Source organism: Leucopleurus acutus, assembly GCF_964270905.1.
Source record: "Leucopleurus acutus genome assembly, chromosome: 5".
Lineage (NCBI taxonomy): Eukaryota > Metazoa > Chordata > Mammalia > Artiodactyla > Delphinidae > Leucopleurus > Leucopleurus acutus.
Genome location: NC_139147.1, coordinates 80,106,071 through 80,122,914, shown reverse-complemented (window position 1 = coordinate 80,122,914; position 16,844 = coordinate 80,106,071). Strand labels below are relative to the sequence as shown.

Sequence of the window (16,844 nt, the reverse complement as noted above, 5' to 3'; positions counted from 1 at the left end):
CTTCCTTACTTCCTTTCTTTTTAAAGGCACATGCAGTGCAGAATCATTCCACTGTGGGCCTTGGTTTGTTTATTCAGAACTGCCAGTTTCCCTATTTAAATATTGGTTGGGGTTTTTTCCCCTCCTACTCATCCCTGAATGAGGGAGACTCTTGTTTCTTTTATGTCTCTCTCTTAAAAGAACGGTGTGAGGGGAAAATAATATTTCAGATTCCTCAAGTATTAACCCCAAATGTTTGGACCAGAAGCAGCTTTCAAAGGTCAGGCTGTTCTGAGCCTTGGCTATGAGAGTCCTTCAGGCAACTCATTAAATTACAGACGAGTTCTTAAAGGTTCCGCAAAATTTCTGCACATGTTAATTTCCAATAAAGATATCTCCCAAAATAATCTACCTCTCCCAACCCCAGTTTGGGTTTATAGAACTGAGCAGAGCTATGAAAGACTGCTGGCTGTTTCCTGGGATATTTGGGGTCTCTTTCCCAGAATGCCATAAGAAGTTCAGATCTATCGCTGAAAATGTGGTTGTCAATGCAGCCCCCTTTTGGAAAAGGCTGTGTTGGGGTTTTTAAAACCAGGAGAGATCCAAAGGGGTCGACTATTTTCACAAGGGCTGGAGCTTAGGAAATATGCGTGTCTGTCCCTGTGAAATCTGAATATTTTAATACTTATTGACAGATGAATTACTGCAGTCTCTGCAGAAAAGCCTGTCTTGTGAAGGATTTTTGAAAAATATACACAGGCCTAATGCTGTCACTGTTGTCAAAATGAACATTTTGCCCCCAAAGACACATGATGTCATCCAGTGCAGATCCATTTGGCCAGAAGGGAGACTATCTGTTTTTCTGATTGTCCCCTTCCCCCTCATTTTCAAAGCGTTTTAAAGGAATCCCACTGGATTCAAAATGACACCCCGATTTTGCTGAAGTGATGGTCTTTGTGTATTTGTATGGGTGATAATTTTTCTATCTTTTATGAGTAATAAGAACTTTAGGGTTTCTCAGGTGTCTGTGTGTTTTGGAATGTGAATTGTATGGCTCTGCCCTATTACTGATCCTACAGTGAGATTACTTTTGTGATTTGGGGTCACTTTTCTTGTCAAAGTTGCCATCCTGCCTCATAGGCTCCCCCCTCCCCCTTAAATACATAGCTTGCCCCTCCCTCGTTCTCTTTGCCACGCCAATCTTAGCCCCATGGGGGCGCTGCAGAGCAAAGGGAAATCTCCCTCAGACAGCAGAACAAACCAGAGCGGGGGCTGGGAATGAATTCACCCTTCTTTAATTCTCGGCGGAGAGCCCTTGGAGGAAGACCCCACCAGGCCTGGTTTGTAGATAATTAATCCTACCTCCAGTGACCGCAAACCTTCTCAGGACGTTATTTCTGGGACCCAGTGCCAGGGTCCCACATTTCTACTTTTTTTTTTTTTTTTTTTTTTGCCAAATTGAAGTGTTTACACCGAAAGAAATTAACCAGAACAGGAGACGGTTAAATGAAAAAAAAAAAATTATTGAAGCTATTTTAAAGATGAAGATTTACTTTTAGGTAGGTCCCCTTTTCTCTACGGGATGAATGGTGAGGAAAATCGTGTACCCACCTCTCAATCTCTTTTCAATTCCTAGGAAAGTAACTTTATCAGATTTTATACCAGTTGAATTTCTTCCAGAATGCCTTCTCTCATTCTTGATCTCTCCCCAGTAGTAACCAGTTGGTGTCACTTTGTGGACCTCCCTCATTCCAGCAGTGCTAGGATTAAAGAAAGGATTGAATTGAATATATTCAAATTCTTTTAAATCATCCTTAAGAAGCTCTAAAGAGAGATTCCATGTCTGGGGTCTCATGTGTGATTCCTGTGGGCTTGGAGGGGCTGTGTATCAACCAGTCCTGTGAGTTAATGGTTTCTGGCTATTAATACTCAGAGTAGAGGACCAGGCCAGCCCCTTTGCCTGGTGTTCCGGGCATAGTAATAGGTTACTAATCACAGGTTCTGGGTAAATAAAAGCTTTGTTACAAAATAAAATAGCTTGGTCTTAATATTACATCTATTTAAGGAAAGGAACAGATTTTGCATCCAGTTCCCCCCAGAGAATCTTCCCCACCATTCAATCATAGCTGAAAAGGAAACTATCCTTGGAATAAGCACTGTCCTGTCCTCTTTCTAAGGGGACTCCAAACAGGAAATTGGTTTCACCTGTCAGGAACTTCTGGCACCTTGGTAGATCTTTAAACTATCACATCGCAGAATTACAGATTTTAGAACTGGAAGGAACCGTGAAGATGATCACTCAAGGCTTCTTTCTTTCAGGAGGACAGGATAGCCATCACTGGAGGCGCGTGGGACCCCAGGACACAACTGAAAACGGGTCTTCGTAGTTTGATGGTCCTGTGTTAGAAAATCGGGGTGATCTGACTACCTGGGTTTGGAGATGGGCATCTTGTTTTCTGGCAGAATTGAGGAAAGCAAGGCTGCTTTGGGCTGTGTGTAAATTGTAAACTGGTTCTCAGAACAGACTCCAGGTCACAGTGAGTATTGAGTTTTGATTGTCATCTGGGCTTGGTTATGCTTGTCACCTGTGCTATGGTACTCAACAGCTACTTTTGATGGGTATAGGAGATCTTATTTACCCATTAGTTTTATTTCAAATCCTTCACTTAGAGCCATTATAAACAAGCTCCTTACATTATCCTTGGAGAAAGAAAGGTGTGATTTAGAGAAATTGAGCAGAAAGTTTTGAGACATTAAAAAAAAAGAAAAAAAAGATGATTTCCAGCCACTACCTTCAGAAAAACAAGTGTCAACATTTAATTTTGGTCCATATGCTGCCTGCTTTTGGCCTGTATTATCCTGAGACCTTTTTTTTTTTTTTTTTTTTAGTTTAGAAACCTTTTTGGCCTAGCTCAGAGTTTCCCCCCAAAACACGGATTTTTTCCACACTTTTCTCACTTATTTAAAATGGAAATAAATATCTCAGGAGCTTAAAATAGAGAAGTGATGGGGGGGTGCATAATCATTTGTCTACAGCACTCTATCACCGTTTTGAATAACAGGGTTTTCACTTCCTATGAAACCTTAGCATGAGGGAAAGCAGCAGCTGGACCAGGAAGGGGATGCAAGGGAGGAAAGCACTTGAGTGTTTGTAAACTCAGGGTGGCTGGCCCACCGGGCTGCTGTACTTAGCTGTCTTTACTACCTAAGGCTAGAAGTGGAAAAACTTGATTTGCGTGTTGTGCCTGCATTTTTTTTTTTTTTTTTTCCTTCTCCACACCGCCCTCTGTACACCTGACCATGCTGAAACCTATCTGAAGCCGGCTTGACGGCAGGGAGAGCTGGAGAGCGGAAGAATGTGCTGAGAAAGGGAGTGCTCGGTACTTTTCCATTCACATCTCCACAGTGGCTTTTCTTGTTTATTTCAACCTCCACCAGCAGAACCCTGTCAGCTGCCTGAAATCCGAGTCATTAAACTGTTCCCTGAGGTCAGACCACAGATGCTTGGTGCATGTTTCCTACATGTCGGTGTCTATGTAACATATGTACATACAGAGACACACGCACAAACGTGTAACTCCGCGGGGGGCACAGTGTGAGGTAAGGGGGAAAAAACATGGATTTGTTGCCAGAAAACCTTGGTTTCTAATTACCGTTCTGCCTGGAACTCCTTATGGGACGTGGAGCAAAACCACTTATCAGGACTCAGTTTCCTCAACTGTGTGAAGGAATAACCCAGATGGTTTGCAGCACGTCTATCTGTTCTAAATTCGATACCTTGTTTCTAAATATATATTTATGTAACTTTAAGGTGGAGGGGGGGATGGAAAGGAGCTGAGTGAATGTGTCCCTGGGGTGGGAAAAGAAGTTAAAATGTAAACTTCTAAGTAAAGAAGGCAGTCCCAGAATCTTTACCTCTATCAATTTTTAACCAGTTGTAGACCAAAGTCTGGGATTCTGCTGAGTAGGTCCAAAAGCCAAATGAAGATTTTAAATGTTAAGAGTTGGAAGGGGCCGATTCTAAGACCTTGTACCTTTGATCTCCTGCATTCATAATCGGATGTGACAGTTCCCAAGTGTCTTTTCTGCACTAGAGTTCTTTTTTTTTTTTCCTTCTTCTGTTTTTGGAAACAGTCCCAGTCAGTGATAGGAAGGAGATGACACTTGTAAACTGGGCACACCTTAAGCCGCTGGGCCCCATGTGGATGTAAAAAAATATGACATAATATTCATATACATACACACACACAAAAGAAGGAGAAAAAAAAAGAAAAAACTAGATAGAGATTCCTGGTAAGAAACTTAGAGGTAGTTCAACCATCACTGCATTAAAGGTAGTTATTTGACGTCAGAGGAAATAACAGATGAGGAGTTTGCCCTTACCAAAAAAAAAAAAAAAAAAAGCCTTACTCTACCAGAACAAACTTGAAGGTAACTCTCCACCAATATTTCCTATGCTTCTTTTATCTCCATTCTTTAAAAAGAAAGGTCTAATGTTTCTCAGGCCTGATTGCCTAGCAAAGCCTTTAACAGACCTCAGCATCTTCAGGACATAATTTGAAGTGTAGTTCCTAATTATTAACAGTGACCTCCCCACCACCACCATCCCTCCTCTTAGACCTTCTGGAATATTGATGCCCACGTACAAGGAGAGATGGAGCCAATTACATTCTCTCAATGAAATACTATTGAGAGTTACAATATGCTAGCACTGGGAAGGTCCTTAGCAACTGTCCAATTCCACACGACTGAATTTATATCATTGGAAATTGAGGCCCACACAGAATGTATTTGCCACACGCACTGGATCAGACTGAGCCAGGTCCAGAATTTTGATGTCCTGGTTCTAAATCCACTACGTTTGTCCATGGTTTATCATGAAAAGAGGACGTGGGGTGGGCAGCCCTGCAAAAGAGCTATTTGCTGTGTCCTTACGTTCAGAGAGGCCTCACGTTTAGACTTTTGACATCATCTCCACTGAGGTTCTACATCAGTCTTAGCAGTGCACAGACAGGATGGAAAGGAGCAGACCCTCATCCACAAGTTCTCTGTGTATGTCCCAGGGTAGGACCCAGTGTCAGAGCCGCCACAGGCTCCTACGGTACTGTGATTTAATACTGTTAATAAACCTATAATTATCTTATGAATAGTACAATTGCATTGTAATTGTGTGTATGCTGGTGTTGAAAATGTAAAGTTTAATGTATTTTTGGCCTAGAAACAATGATGCTACACTAGCAAAGAGCCCACCTGGTACCAGATCTTGATTTCTGATACTTCTGTGCAGTAACGGAAAACAAGGCTCCTTGGAGAAACGTCTGGTTCTAGATCTAGGACTGGGGCAAGAAGTATTCAAAATTAGAATGGAACATCTTATAGCATCATAAATAAAGAATTGCTGAAAAACAAACAAAAACTACATCGATGGGGCATATTTCAAAGAGACACTGGAGCCACTTGAAGAGCTCCCAATGGGCAAAGCTGGAAGATTTGGAGTAAAAAAAAGAAATCAAGTCATATTAGATTACAATCCAAAGTATAAAAGAAATATCCATGAATCCACACTGATATAAATGATTAAATAAATTAATAAATCAGAGAAAAGAGACAAATCCCCCTTGCAGAAAAATTCCAAATAATTTATGTAGATACACTGCCAGCAAGGATGGGGGCAGGGGGCGGTGTATAATGCCTCACTCCTCAAGTGTGAGCTATGCACAGTGACTTCCTTCCAAAGAGTGCAGTATGGGAAGGGAGGAAAGGAGGGAGGGAATCATTTTACATGGAGAAACCTGACAAACACTACACCAGCCAATTCACCAAGGTGAACATCAGCAATTATAAGCCATGTTGATTGTTATGTACCTTTGATCTGAGGAGATGAAAATGGCTTTTTACCTCTGTGGTCTTCCTCCCACACCCCAGTCTATTTATGAGAAAAGTCTCAGACAAGTTTCAACAGAAGGGCATCCTACAAAAGACGTCACCAGTATTCCACAGAACTATCAAGGAAAGTCTGAGAAATTGCAGCAGCTGAGAGTAACCTCAGAAGATATGACAACTTAATGTAATGTAGTATCCTGGATGGGATCATGAAACAGAAAAAGATAAGGTAAACCCAGACAAATCTGAATAAATGAGGAGCTTTAGTTAATAATATTGTATCAGTGTTGTTTCATTAGTTGTTACAAATGTACCATAGTAACATAAAATGTTAATAATAATGGGAAACTGGGTATAGGGTTTTTCTCTGCACTATCTTCTCAATTTTTCTGTTTAAAAAATATTTGGGGAGGGCATATCCTTATTTATTTATTTATTTTTCAATACCAGAATCCTCCAAAAATGAGCTAGGTCTCTTGAAATCTGAGAGATTTTCTTTCCAGTCAACCATGCCCCCCAGATAGTGTCAGGAAAATGAGGGAACCTGCGTTTATTCTTTTAGTTTACTAAATTGAAAGCAATTTAGCTAATTTCTCTATGTCACCATCTGGACACAGAACTGTGAGGAGAACACTTAGGAAGCACCAAAGGCCAAGTGTTGTCATGGTGGTGGATGACTCAAGGCACCTCATCAATCTGCTTACTCCACATTTCTTTCTGAAAATCCTCCACGGAAACAAGGCCCTGAACGATCTAGCCATCAGTCCATAATAGACATATAATACTTAGGGATTCATCACTGAGGTTGGGGGAGCCTCAAGACCTTCCTAGACTGTCTGGTATCTCATTGTACAACTCCAAAAGAACTGTGGATCTCATCAGAGTTTAACTCTGGGTCTAGAGAAGAACGCTAACTGGACCCTATAACGCTATGAATTTGTCTTCATTATCTGAATATGACCCCATTACCTAAACTAGAAAAATCCAGAGAGGGAAATGGTTTGCCAAGACCATCCCACAAATTAGTGGTAGAGTTGCTTCCCATCAACCAGTCCACCCTGAATCATTTATTTTGCTGTAGTATTCCCTTTAGTAAACTAAGGACTGCTATTGCATTGATATACATTATTTCAGAAACACCTCATTCATTTCTAACCACCTGTCAGTTACCAGTGGTGTCCAGTTCCAATGTGAGCTTAAGTGTCTCTTCCTTCTTTCCCTTCACCTTTTCCCACTTGCATCAGCCTCTCTGCCAAGTGGTTATAGATCTTTGAACCAACACTGATATTCACTATGGAGGCTGACATCTCAATTCTTCTTGGTGAGATGAGGTAAGACTGAATGCTATCATAGTCCAATTTGGTTATCATTACTGTCAGCAATCTGTTTGGTTACATGTCTCAAGAATCATAAATGTAGTCATGCCCTGTGACCCAGTAATTCTACTTCTAGGAATCTATCTTCAAGGCATAATTCAACATATAGGGGAAAAAATCTTTGAATGAATATATGCATTCAAGCATTATATCTAGCAACAAAAAAGTTGAACAACCTACATGTTCCATCATGACTGGGTTGGAGGGAAGGGTATTGGATGGAGAATGGTTAAATATAATACAACTAATTTTTAAAAATTAGAGTTGGAAAACACTTATGGTAACAGGTAAAGTGAAAAGCAGTATATATATATGTATGTAGTGTATTTATAACTATACATATGTATGTAGTATATTTATTTACTATACATAAAAAATAAACTGGATATAAACAAAAGTACACAATTAACAAAAACTATTTACATGGGCTGTCTTAGGGTAGTAGGATTATGGATGCTTTCTTCTCCTTTTATTCTTTTCTTTATCTTCCAAACTGTGTAATGTTTATATATTAGTTTGATGTCCATCTATCTCACAAGCACACACTCAAGACACTGAAAAGCCCTAAGTGAAATCTTTTCAATGCAAGCAATTAGTCCTCTAATTCACAGTTTTGAATGTTTGACCTAAAGTTGAAGCCTCCCACATCTTTAGGGCCTAGAGCAAAAGTGAGAACTGCCCACTCATTCTTGGAGAAGACCTTTCACTCTGGGAGACACTTGTCTCCACACCAACAAAACCTCACCCTTTCTGAGCACATTGACCATAATGAGATTAAATAGATCCTGTAAATCTTTGATCTGTCTCTGCCTGCTGGGTCTTAGTGTGCTTATCTTGTTTGTTGGTTATTTCACAGCTTTTGAAAATGTTAAAGAGTTTCCTGGGGCTTCCCTGGTGGCACAATGTTTAAGAATCCTCCTGCCAGTGCAGGAGACACCGTTTCGAGCCCTGGTCCCGGAAAATCCCACATGCCACGGAGCAACTAGGTCCATGTGCCACAACTACTGAAGGCCGTGTGCCACAACTACTGAAGCCCGTGCGCCTAGAGCCCATGCTCCACAGCAAGAGAAGCCACCGCAATGAGAAGCCCGCGCACCACAACGAAGAGTAGCCCCCGCTCGCCGCAACTAGAGAAAGCCTGCGCACAGCAACAAAGACCCAACACAGCCAAAAATTTTTTAAATTAATTTTTTTTAAAAAAGGGTTCCTTGGTTACTTTACTGTCTCCATGAGGCCACCCAGGAGATCTCCTGGTAAAAAGACATTCTTTGAGATGCTTCTGGTGCTACAGGAGATTTGGTTTTCATTATTTTCTTTTTATTTATTTGTTTTTGCGGTACGCAGGCCTCTCACTGTTGTGGCCTCTCCCGTTGCAGAGCACAGGCTCCGCACGTGCAGGCTCAGCGGCCATGGCTCACGGGCCCAGCCGCTCCGCGGCATGTGGGATCTTCCCGGACCGGGGCACGAACCCGTGTCCCCTGCATCGGCAGGCAGACTCTCGACCACTGCGCCACCAGGGAAGCCCGGTTTTCATTCTTATAACATGTTTGACTAGTGAATTCTGAGGAAAACAATTTAAAAATAAGCCCTATCAATGTTGTTTCCTTTAGAGAATCACAAGCTTATTAGGAACTGGGAGTAGGTGGTTACCATTCTTTGAATCGCTGGTTCTTAGAAAAGGGCATGGGGATAGACGTCAGGATCTAGGAGGTGAGTTGAGGTAAGGACCATGGTTCTGTTAAGCCCTCTTCCCTTAAACCACTGGTCTAATTCCTCATACTCAGCTCATTCATTCACTCGTTTGCACAATACACAGTTCATTGGCAGTCTTTTGTGGGTTAGACACTATTTTCCCTGGATACTGGGGAAATGAATATAAATACAACAGGGGATTCTGACCCCAGGGGACACACAGTCTACTGAGAAAAAAAAAAGGCGGAGAATGGTGCAAAAGCTTGCTTTAAGTCATGCAAACGATAGCCCCCTTGCCAGGCCAAACATCCTGATTCTGAACCAAACTCTCTGGCCTCCTCCCAGAGGCTGTGTCCTACCTCCTTCTCCAGCACCAGTGTGAGGCACCGACTCCCTCCCTGGGCAGGTTCAGCCTCTGGGTTTTTCATCCAGTGTTGATTAGAACAGGATATAACCCAGCTGCCTCCATGCACCATCCAGTAACACCCAATACCCAATGCAAAGAAAATCCACAAGAGCCTGGAGCACACACAGCCCCACCACCACCATCACCAGGTTGGCTCAGCCTGCAGGCCAGAGCTGGACTGTGATTTTTACAACTTCGAGGGCCTGACAGGTTCTACCATGAACAGAGAGATCACCCAGCATCATGCTATTCCAAAGCACACAGCCTCAAGTAGCATCCGCAGCCTGGACTCTAGCTACCGACACCACCTCTAACAGGATCTAGACACCTAATAGATCCTGAAGCTTACTCAGCTAAACCCAAGTTTACCCCAACCTCTGGGCATCCCAGACCTTTGGATAATAAACTAACAGGTGATATAAACAGGTGCTAGCCCCACACCCATGCCACTTTTCACAGCACCTTATTGCCAAGGCCCAGACTGCCTGAGGGTTGGGCCCATGTGCCAGGAGTTGTAACCATCTCCTTCCTATGGCACGTGCATAAAACCACCAGATACAATTTCAGCAATCTTACAATTAGCTGGAAGTCTAGCAGCTTTCAATGTCTCAACATCAAGGTTGCTAAGAAACACCCACCCTTTGGAGGGTGAAATGCCAGCAGAATGCTCAAAAGAAAATGGGACAGAAAAAGATTAATAATACCATTCATAAAGGCCATAATTTGGGAAGGTATATGGAAAAGACTTGACGATGGTGATGGTAAATCAATAAATCAAGCACCTTAGGCCCTCAAACTTCTTTCCCATCCCGTCTCCTGTAAGTTTTCTACCCCAGACTCTTAGCATTCTCCAAGAACCCAGGCACTTACCTCCACTCCACACCCAGGTGTTGATCGCTGCCTTTGGTAGGCTAGAAGCTCCTCAAAGACAAGAGAACTTCATTTTTGTTGTATTGGGCTTGCATCCAAAACATGGTGCTCACTAAGGAAATGTCGACTGAATTCAAGTAGGTAGAACTGAAAGAGAATTCAGGGTGAAATCTGATGATCTGGGTTCCAGTTAAAGCTGCACAACTGACTAACTTCTGTGAGTCTCAGTTTCTTGTTCTCTAAAATGGTCATTTCTGTACAGGGACTACATCACAGGATTCCCATGAGAATCAAGTACCATAGAGGGGAAAGTACTTTGGAAATTATAATGCACAGTTCAGAGTGGTCGTTGAATGCGGAGCGAATGGACAAACTCATGAGTGAATCATCACAGAGAAGCAAAGCCATCAGGTTATTCCATAACTGATTTTGTGACTCAGGTTTTATCTGAGGAACAATGTATTTGAAGTGTCCTGCCTTGGCTCTGTAACCATCCTTAAAAATGGTTATTTCACTTCCCGAAATATTTTAACCCTTTCAGTACAGGAAGACATAAATTACTGGGGAGGATTCATACTCATCCAAAGAGAATAAAAAAGATCAGAAAGTCTTTATGTCCTCGAAATGCAGAATTGGAAATGAACCATCTCCCAGTAGTGGGAACTGAAATCCAGTATTAGATCCTCCTTTTTGGTACCTTCTTCCTCTTCCTCCTCTTTCTACCTTAGCCCCTCCCTACCCATCCCCTTCACCCAGCTGGAAAAAATCATTTGTTTTGAGCCAACTTTAGTCTTAGAAAAAGGTATAAACAAAGCACAAATTTATCAGGGCTGTTTTCTAGGAGCAACAAGGTGGATTTCTATAACTTTTTAAAGTCCTGAGTTGATGGGTGAGTTACTAAAATACGGAGGTAGGATAACTTTCTACCAAAGGCCTGACCCAAATGACAGGGAGAACATTGGGCCAGCTCTACCCCCTAAGAGAATCTGTGCAGCTCTCTATCCTTCCTACCTCCAGCTCTCTATCCTTCCTACCTTTGCAACAAATGCGCAACAGATCTCACGAATGTTGCGGTGAATATAAAAATGGATTAGGAGCAAGTTGGTCTTGATAGGGAGGAGGAAAGAAAACATGAGCATGGGTGCTGGAGAGAAGGTAAGGGCTTCACTCTAGTAACAGAACAAGGCAATGGTTAAGATGAAGCCAAAGGGGCTAGGGCATGTGTCAAAAAAAAGTTCCTTCAATTGAGACCATATCTGCCCATACTTACCAGTTTTGCCAGCACCAAACCCATGATCAATGGCTCATTTATTTTTAGATTCCTAGAGGTGGGAAGAAGAGAATACTGGATGTATATGGCATTTTAAAAAAAATACAAAAACCCCTCCAACGTGGGAGGGCTGGGATGATGTACAAGGGCAACCGCCTCCCCTATATGGTTCCTTTTTTTTTTTTTCCCCTTTCTACCCTTCCTGTTCCCAACACGTCTCATCCAATCATACCTGTGGAAGCCACATTCCTGCGCAAAGCTAAATCTGTCAGTGAAGGCAGGGGGATGGTGGAGCAAAGCAAAAGAACATAAAGATACTTCCCTTCTCAACCCTGAAAGCTGGGAAGTTTCAGTAAGAAAATGTAGGAGTGCTATAAGATTCTAGGGATTTGGAACTGAAAAGGTTGGAGAAACAGAAAATATTCAACTCTATTCCCTTATTTTATCACCTGTTTGGTTGGACTTTTTCAGCATGGAATAAACATATGTTGATATTTTCAGGTCTTATCAATATGCAGGCACAAAAGTTATGAATTGAGCACCTCTGCTAAGTACCAGGCTAGACTTTGCACATACAGAGGAGCTTGTAGTCTAGTGGAAGAGACAAGCGTTACACAAGTAAATCCACAGATGAGTATGCATTATAATTATGATAACTGAGAATCAGGAAATAAGTAAGGTGCTGTGAGATAGGGGAAGGACAGAATTTACCTAATGGCCTCTCTATCAAAGTAAACTTTAAGCTGAGATCTGAAAAAGGAGGATGGGTTAGCCAGGCCAAGAGTGTGGAGGAAAGTTTGCTGAGTGGAGGGAACAGAGGTCAACAATCCTAAAGGGGGTAGAACCATGGCATGTTCAGAGACCTGAAAGAGGCCAGCATGGCACAGAGTGAGTGGTAAAGATGGATTTGGAGGGAGAATCAGGAGCTAGACCATGTAGGTCTTTGTAGACCATGGTCAGAAATTTAGAGATCATTCTAAGTGTGTTGAGAAGTTATTTAAGGTTTTTAGGCAGGGTGATGCCATGATTTGATTTATATTTTAAGAAAAGCACCCCAGCTATTGTGTGGAAGATGAATTAGAAAGAAGCACGAGGAGATTCTTGAAGAGGCTGTGGTAGGAGTCCCAGGGAGAGATGAAGGTAGCTGGGCCTGGAGTGGTAGCAGTGCAGGTGGTGAGGTAGCAGTGCAGGTGGTAGGTATGGAAGGTCTGAGACCTACTTTGGTAGTAGAATTGACAAGATTGAAAAAGAGATTGGATTGAGTAGGAGTGGGTGGTAAAGGAGAGAAGGGTATCAAGAATGAATCCCAAGTTTCCAGTTTATGCAATTGGCTGGATGTGTTTCTATTTACTGAGTTAGAAACACTGCAAAGGAAGAACTTGCAGGGGGGTAATTACTGGCAATCAAGAACTCAGTTTTGAACATGGTATGTTTGAGATGTCTCTGAAGTAGGTGTCCAAGTAGGCAGTTAGATATTTAAGATCTGCTCTCAAAAGAGATGTCTGGTTTGGAGATATCAATTTGGGATTCGTCAGAATAGAGGTAGTATTTGAAGCTAGGAGAAAATATTGGTTTCCATATCAGACCAGGCATTGAAAAATAGAATAGAAAATGGTAAAGGTGGACTGGATCTTAGAAATACTCCAGTCTAAACTCGTTTCTCAACTGATAGCAAAATTGGGAGCTAAAGTGAAGCCATTGGTGGAAATGGAGTTGATAGGAGACTAGGTCTCCCTTTTGGAAAAGCACTTTTCTTGTTTTGCAATGTCTTGTCAACATTTGACATCAAAATGGGGGAGACTGAGACATCGCCTATGTGAGACATAATTATACAGGTATGGCTCATGGTGTCATGTCTCTTATTGTATATATGCTATATGTAAACCACCACGTCCTCATAACTAATTTGCTCCCCTCTTCCTTTCAGAAACTTGGAAGCTTTACTGCTGGTTCCCTACTTATTGAAAAGATGATGCAGTCATCTCACATGAACATACCTGGGCAATTTGCTATTGAGGGGGTCCCTGCCTTACAGTGGGGACTGAGCTGCCAAAGGCACTTTCCTGTGCAGCTCCATCCTACTCAGTTTAGCACCCGTGGCCCCTGCAATTATCTAGTAGCCGGACCATCTCTCCTCCCGAATGTGAGTGCCGGAAAGTCAGGAGCTACTTTTACTTTCCTTGGTATGTATCTTAATCTCGCCCTGGCACCTGTGATAAGTAACTTAGTCATCTAATACATGTTTTGAATTAGGGGGACCCAATAAACTGAAACCTTCCATTGGATTTAATGTACCTTTAGTTATCTTTCCATCCTTCCAAGTAAATACATTTACACAACACATGCTATATGTCAGGTATGGTGCTAAAGGTTGCAGTTGTGTTCAGTCATTAAAATACAGGTATCATGTAACAGTTGCGATCAGCTCTCATCCAGTATATTTAGGCTTATTCATCTGTATACTTTGCATACCTTCCATCCAATTCAACAAATATTGTGCATCAGCCGTGTGTATAGAGGTAAGAAGGGAAGCCTCTGTCACTCAGGGCTATAAGGTCAGTGCAGGAGAGAGATATACTGGATACTAGCAATGAAAAGGGCCATCACTGAGCTACAAACAATATACTTGGTTAAATATGGGAACATGATTGCTTCAAACTAAGAGATCTAAAAATGTTTCTTGGAGGGGTGGAGTTTGAACATAATAATAAAATAATGTAAAATAATGAAAGTATCTTTGAAATAAACATCAAAGTAATAAATCTCTGAAATAATAAGAGCTAACACATATATGGGACTTAGTACATACTGTTCTAAAGTACTTTACACTTGTGAGCTTATTTTATCCTCACAACAATCTTATAGAATGGGTGGTACTGTTATCCTCACTTTACAGATGAGAAACTGGAGCACAGAAAGTAATTAAGGTCAAACAGCTAGCAAACAGCAGAGATGGGGATTTGAACCCTAGTGATATAATACTTTGCTCTTTGTCATTAATGTCTCCTGCCTTATGAATGAAGGTTAGAACTTCAACAGCCAGGTTCAGAAGAGGGGGTGTGGGGAGGAGGGCATTTCAGACAGAATGAAGAGCTGAAACAAAAGCACAGAGGTTAGGGATACACCTAATAATGCTTTATTTTGCCTAGAAAGCTGTATAGTTTGCAAAGAACGTTCTCAGTCATTCTTTAATGTGCTCCTCCTTGTGACCCTGTGAAGTATGCCATGATTATTATTCCAATTAGAAAGATGAGGAAATTGGGAGCCAGGATGGGAAGGCACCAGCTGGGCTAGTGAGATGCAGTGTGAAATTCAAAACCCAGTCATTTCACTTCAGACCAGTGCCTTTTCCCATGTTGCAGTGCTAGCAACTAAATATATTCATTGCTCCTGGTTCTGAGCAAGGCTCCAAGCTAGCCTTTTCATATATGTTCTGATTTCATCTCCACAATGGCCCTGAGAGGTAGGTGTTGTTGCATTTCCAAAGAGGAAACAGTTCAATTCTGCCTCTACTTTTTTTTGAGAATACTAGTGATTCCCTATGAGGCACGCTGATTTTCGGGTTCATGCTTTGTCCACTCTTTGGTCCCTGGGAACCCCTGAGGCTGGAGTATTACCTGTGCTTGAGCACAGGCAGTTTCTCTAAAAATGGAAAATCCCGATTCATCTCTTGGCCAAATCCTTCCAGTCACTCCTGCATTTGGCCAACCTCTGCAGTGTGGTGAAAGTCAACATTTAAATATGAAACCCGGCTTGGTTTCCAAAAATTTAATTGCATTATTAAGAATTAGTTGCAACTGGGCTTTGTGATTCTCTGAGGGGAAAGGCTGGGAGCGAGGTTGACCAAACCCTCAAGGCTGGCCAGCAATTTGGTGCAATTGCTGAAACACTTGATGTAACCTGGGTCCGCACTGGTTGGCGGTACCATCTGCAACTCAGTGAGTACCCGCTGTGTAGGGCAGAGTTCTAGGCCCTCCAGGAGAAATATAAATTAGTGGCTAGAGAAAAAGCTTGGCTGTACCGTGGATCCAGTGACATGTATGTCAAATGCCAAAGCAAGCCCATCAGGCAAGAGCTGGTACAAATTTGCAGCCAGCCACACGGCCTGAGGCAGCAAGGGCTGGATTCCCAAGCATCAGCTTTGTTTGCGCATGTTCAGTCTGGGAATCAGGTAGAGAAGGCTCGGTAGTCCTGTTGCCTTCCGGATTTGATTAAGGCTCTTAGGAGGGTCACGACCTCAGCCTCCGAAGGGCAACATTGGAAAAAGACAATAAAAACGAGAGATAAGATGACTAAAGCTTTTAGTGCAAAGAGGAGGAAGGATGCATGGAATGAAATGATGAAATGATGATTTCTCTCTCTGCCTCTTGCCTTGGTATGCTGATCTATAAAAGGGGAAAGCAACTGCTAGCTCACAGGTATTCTTTTGAGGATTAAATGTGGTAGAGCACAGTAAATGGCTCATTAACATAAATGGGTAGAAAATAGACTGTTTGATATCCTGTCCGGCTATCCCAGGCATCTGGTGAACAATGGGACTAGACAGTTAGACTCATTTAACAGAAACTTAGAAATCATCTGATCCAACACCTGAGTGTGGTAGATGAGAATGGAGAAGGCACCCAAGGGTGCCGAGGAAGTGAGAGGCTGAGTGGGGTTGTGGATGTGGGGAGGAGTGAGATCCTGAGAGCTTTGCTGAGCCCCTTGTGACATAATCTAATTTCATACCGACAGGAGACATAGGCAGGGGTCTTCATTTCATAAGCCAAGTCCCAGAGGTTCCAAATGGAAATAGCATCCCTGAGATCAAAGAGCTCCTGAGCCAATGAGGGGGGTTCGAAGCCCGGTTGAGTTCAATCCAAAGCCCATGCTCTTGACCGTACACTGTCTCGCCGGGTTTTCTGCTTCCTTGCAAAGACCAATTTTTCAAGGTTTCCATAGCACCTTCAGAAAGCAGTGGTGGCTAGGGAGAAGGTTGTTTTTATTTATTGATTGATTTATTTAAAAGTCTGTCTATGAGTCCCTGTGTAACCCTGCTTCATGCAGCTCAGTTTCACAGTCTAAAATGTCTAAATGCACCAGATGCCCCAGGCCTCTTTCACCCCTAACACTCTAATTGCTGCTTCACACCAAAGAGAAAATGGTTCTCCTTTGCCTCCAAATCCAAGTAGTTCTTACCTATAAAAATCACTTCTTTAAAATTGTCTGTATATGTTTCTTATGATTATCTGAGGCCAGTGCAAAGAGATTATCTCCTTTTCCCTACCACTAGCACCCAGTAGGTGCTTAATACAATTTCAGGTGCATAAACTTTTTTTTTAATTGGGGAATAGTTGTTTTATAATGTTGTGCTAGTTTCTACTGTACA

General features: G+C 42.2%; 1 long non-coding RNA gene across 1 annotated transcript in view; it reads left to right on the top strand.

Annotated features, from left to right (window-relative positions):
* Positions 1-6,120, top strand: part of LOC309961963 — a 6,977-nt gene extending 857 nt beyond the window's left edge. Inside the window, exons 2-3 of the long non-coding RNA XR_014326212.1 lie at positions 2,299-2,516; positions 5,198-6,120. This is a non-coding gene — a long non-coding RNA (uncharacterized lncRNA). The remainder of the gene's footprint in view (positions 1-2,298; positions 2,517-5,197) is intronic.
* The last annotated feature ends 10,724 nt before the right edge of the window (positions 6,121-16,844 follow it).